This window comes from Citrus clementina, unplaced genomic scaffold (genome assembly GCF_000493195.1).
Source record: "Citrus clementina cultivar Clemenules unplaced genomic scaffold, Citrus_clementina_v1.0 scaffold_3, whole genome shotgun sequence".
Lineage (NCBI taxonomy): Eukaryota > Viridiplantae > Streptophyta > Magnoliopsida > Sapindales > Rutaceae > Citrus > Citrus x clementina.
In genome coordinates, this window is record NW_006262339.1 from 38572949 (window position 1) to 38584320 (window position 11372).

An 11372-nucleotide genomic window follows, 5' to 3' on the forward strand; every position below is an offset into this window, starting at 1 on the left:
TTTTGAATTAAAACCTAGTGTGTTAAATTGTCTCCCCACATTTTATGGCCTAGAAAATGAGGATCCATATAATCATTTGAATGATTTTCATGCCATTTGTCAAACATTTAAATATGAGAATTTTTCAGATGATGATGTAAAACTTAGACTATTCCCATTTTCTTTAAAGGATAGAGCTCGTTCATGGCTTAATACATTGCCTGCTAATAGCATTGCATCATGGGAACAAATGGTTACAAAATTTTTGAATAAATATTTCCCAGTGCATAAAACCAATGCTATTCGCAGGGAAATTTCAGAGTTTACACAGAGAGAGGACGAGCAGTTTTTCGAAACATGGGAGCGATTTAATGGGCTACTTTTGAAGTGTCCACATCATGGGTACGAAAAATGGCACCAATGTCAATACTTTTTGGAGGGATTACTACCAAATGTGCAAGAATGGCTAATGGCAACAAGTGGAGGAGAGCTAATGTCAAAAAGTGCATCAGAAATTTGGGAGTTTTTCCAGCGACAAGCGGATAATTCCCAACAACGGAGTCGATCACTCAGGAATACTAGAAGAATTAAGGGAGTAAATGAGGTTCAAATTGGCGAGTCAACTTCGGGAATCAAAGAAGTCAAGGAGATGGTTGAAGGTCTTGCTCGACAAATAGCATCGTTATCGACTGCTAAATCAACAGAATCACATGACCCTGACTCATATCCAGATCAAGCCAATGCCATAGGTGTAATGAGAAAGCCATCTAATTACAACCCATACTCCAACACATATAACCCTGGATGGAGAGACCACCCCAATTTTTCATGGTCTCAAGGATTCCAACAGAATGGACCAGCAGCTCCAGCTCCACCAATTCCTCAAGTTCCTCAAGCCTCTCAGCCCCCATTTAGACCATTCAATCAGAACCAGAACTACTCTCAACCCAGACCATGGGAGGATTCATTCCAGAATCTCAAGAATGCTACTCACTCTACGATTGAGCAACAGAATCGCACAATTGATGGACTACGAAATGAGTTAAGAGCAGGCTTCAACTCACAAGCCCAATCAGTTTCAAGCCTCGAGAAGATGGTGGGACAGCTTGCTTCTTCAGTTCAGACCTTGGCAATGACTGTTGAGAAAGGCAAGTTTCCGAGTCAACCAGTGCCTAATCCTAAAGGGGTACATGAAGCAAGTACCAGTTCACCACAGCAGCATGGAGAGGTCAAAGCAGTCATGACCTTGCGAAAAGGAAAGGAAGTCGACAACAAAGTGGAGATGCCGGTGACAAAAGAAAATCAAATTGTACCTGTGAATGTTGAGGACTCACCACTGGAGGAAAAAGAAGAAACCAACCCACGAGAATACGTTCCCAAAGCTCCATTTCCTCATAGGTTAGTGAAAGGAAAGAAGGGAAAATCCACAGGTGAGATTCTCGAAATCTTCAAACAGGTAAGTGTTAACATCCCTTTACTTGATGCTATAAAGCAAGTTCCATCTTATGCCAAGTTTCTTAAAGACCTTTGTACTAAAAAGAGAAATATGCATGTTCAAAAGAAGGCATTTTTAACAGAAAACGTTAGTTCTATACTCCAACATAAAATTCCTTTAAAATGCAAAGACCCAGGCTCCCCCACTATCTCATGTAGTATAGGGAACCACACAATTGAGAATGCTTTGTTGGATCTAGGAGCTAGTGTAAATTTGTTGCCTTACTCTGTATTCGTGAAACTTGGACTGGGAGAATTACACCCAACTCCAGTGGTGTTACAGCTTGCAGATCGGTCCACGAAAATACCTCGTGGTATTGTGGAGGACGTGCTTATCCAGGTAGACAAGTTTTATTTTCCTGTTGATTTCATTGTAATTGACACTCAACCAATACAGGACTCAAGGAAGCACATCCCCATTATTCTAGGCCGACCTTTCTTGGCAACTGCAGATGCTCATATTCAATGTAGGACCGGAAATATGCAATTGTCCTTCGGCAACATGACTATGGAGCTAAACATTTTCAACATTGCCAAACAACCTCACAGTACAGATGATGGAATTGTTGATGTGGATTTAATAGAAACAATAGTCGATAATACTTTTATTTCAAACCTTAGTGATGACCCTTTACAAACATGTTTAACTCACTTTGGTTTGGATTTTGATATTGACAGATCGGTTGATGAGGTCAACGCCCTACTTGACTCAGCACCATCCATGGACACTAATAAATGGAAGTCAAGAGTTGAACAACTAGCACCATCAGAGAAGAAACTCATCCCATCATCAGAATCACCACCGAAACTCGAGCTCAAACCATTACCCAACACTCTGGAATATGCATTTTTGGGGGAAGAAAGTACTCTACCGGTAATCATCTCATCATCCCTAAATGACGAACAAAAAGGTAAGTTGTTGGATGTTTTAAAAGAGTACAAAGGAGCATTAGGATGGACCATAGCGGACATAAAAGGTATAAACCCAGTAGACTGCATGCATTACATTCACCTTGATGAAAATGCTAAATCTACTAGGGAAATGCAACGTCGGTTAAATCCTAATATGAAAGAAGTTGTTAGAACTGAAGTCCTTAAGCTATTAGATGCAGGTATCATTTACCCAATTTCTGATAGTTCATGGGTCAGTCCTGTACAAGTCGTCCCCAAAAAGTCAGGAGTCACAGTAGTTACCAATGCTGATAATGAATTGATACCAACTAGAGTAACTACAGGATGGCGTGTATGCATTGATTATAGAAAGTTGAATTCTGTCACACGTAAAGACCATTTTCCTTTACCATTTATCGATCAAATGCTTGATAGATTAGCAGGCCATGAATTTTATTGCTTTCTAGATGGCTACTCAGGATATAATCAGATTCCCATAGCACCAAAAGATCAGGAGAAAACTACTTTCACTTGCCCTTTTGGCACTTTTGCATATAGGAGAATGCCATTTGGATTATGTAATGCACCTGCTACATTCCAACGATGCATGTTGAGCATTTTTTCTGATATGGTTGAACGATTCCTTGAAGTCTTTATGGATGACTTTTCTGTCTTTGGTGACTCGTTTGATCAATGTTTACATCATCTAACGCTAGTTCTACAGAGATGTACCGAGAAGAGCTTAGTCTTAAATTGGGAGAAGTGCCATTTTATGGTAAAACAAGGTATTGTTCTTGGTCACATCATTTCAAGCAAAGGTATTGAGGTTGACAAAGCCAAGGTGGATCTCATTTCTAATCTTCCTCCACCTAAAACAGTCAGAGAAGTAAGATCTTTCCTTGGGCATGCTGGTTTCTATAGACGTTTCATTAAAGATTTTAGCAAAGTTTCTAGACCCTTATGCAATTTACTTGCTAAGGATGTACCTTTTATCTTTAATGATTCATGTCTTATGGCTTTTGAAAAATTAAAGCGATTGTTGACATCATCACCCATCATTCAGGCCCCAAACTGGAGCTTACCATTTGAGCTCATGTGTGATGCATCTGATTATGCAGTAGGAGCAGTATTAGGACAAAGAGTTGATCGAATTCCCCACGTTATTTACTATGCTAGTATGACATTGAATGATGCACAGTTGAATTATTCAACTACTGAAAAAGAAATGCTAGCAGTAGTGTTTGCATTAGAGAAATTTCGATCTTATCTCATTGGTTGTAAAATAATTATATTCACAGATCATGCTGCTCTTAAATATCTTCTCACAAAGAAAGATGCAAAAGCTAGACTAATTCGTTGGGTGTTACTTTTGCAGGAGTTTGACTTGGAATTCAAAGATAAGAAAGGGACAGAAAATGTCGTGGCGGACCATCTCTCTCGTCTCCATTTTGACACAATTACAGAGCCATTAATATTAAATGAGTCATTTCCAGATGAACAATTGATGAATGTAGAAGTATTACCTTGGTATGCTGATATAGTTAATTATCTTGTTACAGGTAAACTTCCAGAGCATTGGACCAAGCAAGACAAGGCTAAATTCTTTGCGGAAATAAAGAATTTCTTTTGGGATGACCCATATTTGTTCAAGTATTGTGCAGACCAAATTGTTAGACGATGTGTCCCTGAAAATGAAATTCAGAATATTCTTTCATTCTGCCATGCACAAGCTTGTGGAGGCCACTTCAGTGCTAAGAAAACCGCGACTAAAGTTTTACAATGTGGTTTCTATTGGCCAACTATATTTCGAGATGCTTACACTTTTTGTTCTTCATGTGATAGGTGTCAACGAATGGGGAGTATTACACGAAGGAACATGATGCCACTAAATCCAATTTTAGTGGTTGAGATTTTTGACGTATGGGGTATCGACTTCATGGGACCCTTTCCTCCGTCTTTTGGTCATCAATACATATTGGTTGCTGTTGACTACGTATCGAAATGGGTGGAAGCAATTCCATGCAGAACCAATGATCACAAAGTGGTGATAGGATTTTTGAAAAGCAACATTGTTTCGCGCTTTGGATTCCCTCGAGCGATAATCAGTGATGGTGGTGCCCACTTTTGTAACAAAGCATTCAAGGCTCTTTTGACAAAGTATTCAATCACACACAAAGTGGCGACCCCGTATCATCCGCAAACCAGTGGCCAAGTTGAGATCTCCAATCGAGAAATAAAGCACATATTAGAAAAAACAGTGAGGCCAGACAGAAAAGATTGGTCATTAAGACTTGATGATGCATTATGGGCATATAGAACGGCTTTCAAGACCCCGATTGGGATGTCACCCTACAGGCTAGTGTATGGAAAAGCTTGCCACCTACCTGTGGAACTCGAGCATCGTGCATATTGGGCCATCAAGAAATTCAACTTTGACATGCAGCAAGCCAGCTCAGAAAGAAGATTACAGCTGGCAGAACTTGAAGAAATTCGCAATGATGCATACGAAAATGCCAAGATTTACAAGCAACGAATGAAAGTCTTCCATGATAAGCAAATTATGAGAAAATCGTTCACTCCAGGTCAGAAAGTGCTTTTATTCAATTCTCGCTTGCACCTATTCCCAGGTAAGTTACGCTCTCGTTGGTCTGGCCCATTTATTGTACATACTGTTTTTCCACATGGGGCAATTGAAATTAAGGACCCAAAGAACGGTGTCACGTTTAAAGTTAATGGTCAAAGATTAAAGCCATATCTAGAGTACCAACCACATGGAGAAAACATCGAAATAAATTTGAGTGACCCACCAAATTTGAATTGATTTTTTTTTTCTTTTCGTTGATTTGATTTTTCTTTATTTCTTTTTATTATTATTCTTTTGCTAATTGAAATTGTTTTTGCATAAGTGTGTTTATTTTACCATTAAGTTTTCTCTTATCATTTTTAATCATGAGTCTCCTACTTAGACCGTTCCTCCTGAACATTCTTAAACCACTTCAACGTGTCAAAACTCATCTCAAAAGGCAGATTCTATTTTGTAAAACACAACGCATTTGGGCTCTACAACCACCAGAGTTAGTAGCCTATGTTAAGGGTTTAGAACGCCAACTCAGAGACATTGAGAGAAGTGTTTACGACATCCAGTTGGAGCTTGAGGTAAATTCAATAAGAGGACGATTTTAATTTTCTTTGTGTGTTTTAATTTGTTTTTCTGTTTGTGTGCTTTAGTTTGTTACCCCGGTAAAGTGGCGGATAACGGTACTCCGTGACAATCAAGTCGGTTAACTTCAGTTTCCCATAATAACTGATATTCTGAGGCGAATGTATGGATAGAAACGAGATTTTAGCAAAGCTTCACAAGCGATTCCCTTCACTTCCTCAGAATGCCCTCCTTACAATCTATAAAGCCCGGTCTGAACGCATGCGATTGCTCATGAGGAATAACATACCTGCAGACATCCGTTGGTTAATCGAGGCTAAAGTACGATCGGCAGGTGAGTTACCTCCAAAATTTATTGCATACATGCCTGGTTGTGGTAAAGGAAATTACGCAAGAAAACGACGAGCTCGAAGAATTTCTGTTGCTTGTCACAAGTGTGCCAGAATGAGTTGCGATAGAAACCCATGTTCTTTAGGAATGGTGTCTGATAACAGAGAAGATAAGATTCAATTCATTAGGGATGGCTTGAATAAGGAGTCATTGGATGATATCCTTTTGTCTCTTGAAACGCATCCCAGTGGATATGTGCAAGGAGCGATTCTCCGGTTATGGCCATTATTCCAGAAAGAGCATACACGATATAGTCTTGGGAATCTGACTATAAACGACCCTGTTTGCCAGTTTATAAGAAAACTGGATAGGAAGCCTATCCTCGACCCATAGAGGGCGTTCAAGCCGTTTCTGGACGTAAAACCAGAGGAAGATGTGAGCCACAGTCGCAACTACGTGTAAATATCCTTTTACTTTCTGTTATTTTATTTCACTATTGTTTTATCGTTTGCATTATTGCCTTTAATAATTTTATTACTGTTTACTTTTTCCTTTTTACTGTTTTCTTTTTTACTCGCGAGCCACGTGCTTTATGCGTTATTTGACACTGACATGTTACCTCATTCACAGCTGTGATCCATTGTCACCAAGATTCTTAAATGTGATTTACTTTTTGTCAAGCACTCACAAATTATTTTTGAGAAGTATCACAATGGCAGCCACTCCCAATAGACAATTCAAGAACATTTGTGTGCTTTCTGGATTTACCTATGGCAAACATAAAGAGTTCGTTGAGGCAGCCATAGATCTTGGTCGAAGCATAGCAGCGAGAAAATTACATTTGGTGTATGGAGGAGGTAACCGAGGGTTATCAAAAATGGTCTCAGAAGCAGCTTTTATCAGAGGAAGTCAAGTGTTAGGCATCATCCCAAGAGTCCTAAAACCATTGGGCAGTTCGTCTGACTCATCAACTGGAGAAGAGTTAATCGTCTCAGGTATGCAAGAAAGAATAACTGAAATGCTTAATCATGCTGATGCTTTTATTTTCCTTCCAGGAGATCTTGCAACACTAGAGGCACTTATGACACTAGCATCTTGGGCCCATCTGCACATCCACCAGAAACCCATCGGTTTGTTAAATGTCAATAACTTTTATGATGGCTTTATCGCATTTCTTAACCATGCAATAAAAAACTATTTCATTCCTTCTAATGTGAAAAAACTCTTTATTTGTGCTCACACTGCTAATGAGCTACTTGATATGTTACAAGCTTATAAACCGGAGCCAGACCCCTGGACCTTTGTGTTGGAGCGACCAAATAATGATGGTAACAGTAGCCGCAGTAAGAAGTACAAATTAGATTTAACTCTCCGCCTGTAAATATTTTCTTCTGTGTTGCACCACCCAGGTGATGTCTTCTAAACTCTACTTCTTTCCTTTAAAACATTGAGGACAATGTTTCGTTCTGGTTGGGGGGAGGGAATAGTCGACAATTGTGGAATCTTGGTTAAGTTTTTACTGATTTTTTGTTGTAGAAACTAACTGTTGCTAACGTTTTGTGTTGAAGATGGCTGAATATGGAGTGTAGTTACTCTAGAAACGCATCTTCATCATTTAAAAAAAAAAAAAAAAAAACTCGTTTTCTTCCTCTTTCTCCTTTATAAATATGTAGTTTCTCCTTTATAAATATGTAGTTTCAAATTTTCGAGTCGAAGATGGCTGAATATGGAGTGTAGTGCCTCTAGAAACGCATCTTAAAAAAAAAAAAAAAAAAAAAAAAAAAAAAAAAATTCTTTTTCTAATTAATTTTTCTACATCATTTTCACATTTCTGCATGCATATTTTCCTTTCATGTTTAGAATAGGTTGGGGGGTAGAATGTTGTTTAAAAAAAAAAAAAAAAAAAAAAAAATTTGTGTTATTTGTTTTAACATTGGATGACATGATTAATTTCAAATTTTAGTATTTGTATTATCTTTGGTCTCAAGTGATGTTACGCTATGTTTGCTACTTTACATGTTGATGTCAGAGACAAATATGAGTTGCTTGAAGGAATGAACATGTCATAAATAAGTGCCAAGTGAGTTGTTGAGCCTATCATTTTCTTGGAGAGTAACCCTTTTGCCCATTCTCTATACAGCTTAGCAGTTTATTATTTTATACACGATCTCTAGATTTCTTTTAAGTTAACCCTTTAAAAAAAAAAATATGGTAAAATTAAAAAAAAAAAAAAAAAAAAAAAAAAAAAGAAAAAAATGTGTGTTGCTACATTGGGAGGCCCATCTAACTAGTAGATATGGATAATTATTTAGAGCCCTAAAAGACGATGGAAAGGCCATCTTTGATCCGTTTGAGCCTTTCTAGCCATCCCTTTTATTAAATATCCATAGTTACCCCTTTTGAGCCTTTAAAAAAAAAAAAAAAAAAGAGAACAAAAACCTTTTCTTTGTCAACTTATCATCTTGACCCACTCCGATTTGGAGTATTACCCAATGTCTTTTAAGTTCCATCACCTATTTATGTTTGAGAAAATGTAAATAATTATGTTGTTCAGTGAAGTTATGCCAAATAAAAGCAAAAAAAAAAAAAAAAAAAAAAAATTCTGCATTTTTCTCAAACATACATTTTGTTTTCCTTATTTCCTTTCTTTGTTAGCCATATCCCTAGCCTACGTTACGTCCTAATAAAAGTCCTTCTTGATTTTCGGGAACTATAGTTTGAAGTAGAAGCTAGTTATATGGGCTAAAAAGATGTAGTGATGCATAATATAAAAAAAAAACAAAAAAAAAAAGATAAATAAAGTGGGTTGACTAACATTTTTTTTATTTGACTTGAGATTGTATTATTTCTAAGCTGAGGGCATATTTATTTCATCTTGGTGAGAGCATGTGATATCACTTTTTCATTATTTTCTCTCAATTACCATGCATTGGAGTGACTATTTTTTGGGTTTAATTTCTTTGTGAGAGTGTCACTACTTCCAGTGAGATTTTGGGGTTTGACATGTCATTCTTGAAAGTAGCTATAACAAAGTCTACTGGGCCGATTCATGTGGATGGTTGATGTGGGTGTGATATTGCTTTAGACTGGAGATAATGCTTATACTTTTATTTGATTGCTATCATTAATCTGATTGAATAAACACGAGCGTTTCAAAAAAAAAAAAAAAAAAATCATTTTGAATTTGAATTTTGTTTTCGCTTTATTTGCTAGGGACTAGCAATAAGCTGGTTGGGGGGTGTGTTGAGTGTTAGAAAATGCATATTTATAAAGGAGAAAACCGTCATTTTACATTTCAAGTCTTACTAACAACCCTTACTTTTATGTATTTAACCTTCTTGTGATGTAATTACGTGTGTGTTATTTTAATTAAGTATTTTATGTATTTTAGGGGCATTATAGTCATTTCACAATAAAGGAGAGATCAGACGGCAAAACGGACATCACTTTTGAACTCAGGACGGTCGAAAACCTTAGGAGGAGCATAAAAGGAAAAATGGCACTATTCACATGTACGGTACTATTCACGTATACGGTACTGTCTACGTTACTGTTCACGATACTGTTCACATAGACGGATCGATGACGTGGCATTGACCGATGATGTGGCATTGACTGATGAGGTGTCACGATCCTGTTGGACTAAAATTCTTATGTACTGTTGACGGTGACGTGGCAGCATATCAGTGGACGAAAAATCTCGCGTACAGTGCATGCATCACACAGGATTATTTTCAACCAAACCGCGTTACTGTTCATCCGGGTCAAACCGTGTTACTGTTCATCCGCGTGGTCAAACCGTGGACTGTTGACTGATGACGTGGCGCAATCCTGAGCGTCCAAACTGTTTTTAATCCGATGGCCATGATTTACTCCATGTATCTATAAAAAGGGGGCCTCCCCCCCCTAATTGGATATCTCTGAATCCATTTTTGGACTCCATTTTCTGTAATTCCCTCTCCATCTTGTATTTTCTTTGTATTTTAATAAATTTCCATTTTGCCCCTAGTTCAATTATGAGTGGCTAATTTTCTTTCAAGCTTGGGTTGAAGGTGAAGTCTCAACATGTGTCATGGGCTTTATTTGGTAAATTTATTTTCTTTTCCCCTCTAGTTTTTGTGGATGATTTGACTTATCGTCGACAAATAATACTGATCTTGTCTAGATACCGCCTTGGTTACACCGGCTCTCTAGTATAAGGTTATTATTATTTGGCACGATAAGCCCTTAGCACCATATTGATTAGAGCGTGGTTCATGAGGTGTGGATTCCCCCCTCATGATTTAATTGGCATTAATACGGATTATTTAGCCCATGATGCATGTTGATACGGATCCAGATACCCAAGTACGTCAATTTAATCGATTTTCTCTACAATTTATTCTCGCCATTGCAATTCCAATTTTAGCATATTTTAAATCACTTCCACCACAATTCCAACCACCCATTTTGCAAAATTAATTCTATACACAATTAAAATCCACCTCCTCGTGGGATCGACACTCGTCACCATTGATCTACACTACAATAGATTCGTGCGCTTGCGAGTTCATTAAAATTTGCACAACAGGCAGTAGCCCTAATAAGAAGTATAAATTATATTTAGCTATTTTTTTGTAAATATTTTCAAGCAGTGGTCAGGTAATGTTTTTTAAACTTTACTTATTTCTTTTAAGAAATTGAGGACAAAGGCCAAAGTATATCAAAGTAAAATTTTTTAATGAAAAATAAATATAAAATATTATAATTTTACAAATATCTTAAAATTAAACTTTTTAAATATATTTTTTTAGCATAAGCTTTTTAAAATTAATTTAAGTCCTAGTTTAAATAAATATTCTAATTTTTTTATGTTCATAATTTATTAAATGAATAAATAAATATCATAATTTTATAAAATGATAAATAAAAAAATTTACGACATTAATACTTCATTTATAAAATCATAATTTAATTAATAGTTAATGGAGATATGTTTCATTTGTAAATGAAATATTTTTCAAATTTATGCAAAAAATAAATAAAATTATGAATGAAATATTTTTATGATAAATTAAAAATTACATTTTCACTCAATAGAGTTCAAATGCAATTATAATATTAATAGTTCAAATAAAATTAAGTGTAATTATTATTATAGGATTGTAATTTTATTTTTCATTAATCATTACTATAATATATGAAATTATTATTATTATTATTATTATTATTATTATTATTATTATTATTATTATTATTAATAATAAAAAAGCATGTCAGGCACGCAAGATATGTGGACTTAATAAGAAAAAAAAATTAATGGACTTTTTTGGACATGACTCACGAGTAGGCTCGTGCCGTGAACTATACTGGACCCTATAAAAAAAAGTGGACACGGCACGACACAATCCACCAATTTAGTGAGCCGTACCGTGCCTGACTCACAGACCCTCACAGACCCTTGTGTGCTGATGTTTGCCGGCACGGCCCATTGGCATCCTTAGCGATGACTTAGAAAGCCAATGAACCAAGCTTTTAA

The 11372-nt window shown here is 36.5% G+C and overlaps 1 non-coding gene across 1 annotated transcript; it reads right to left on the reverse strand.

The window, feature by feature from the left end:
- Positions 1-280: 280 nt before the first annotated feature.
- LOC112100518 lies at positions 281-384 on the reverse strand. The gene has a single exon (XR_002906886.1). It is a non-coding gene; the product is annotated as a small nucleolar RNA R71 (small nucleolar RNA).
- Between the last annotated feature and the right edge of the window lie 10988 nt (positions 385-11372).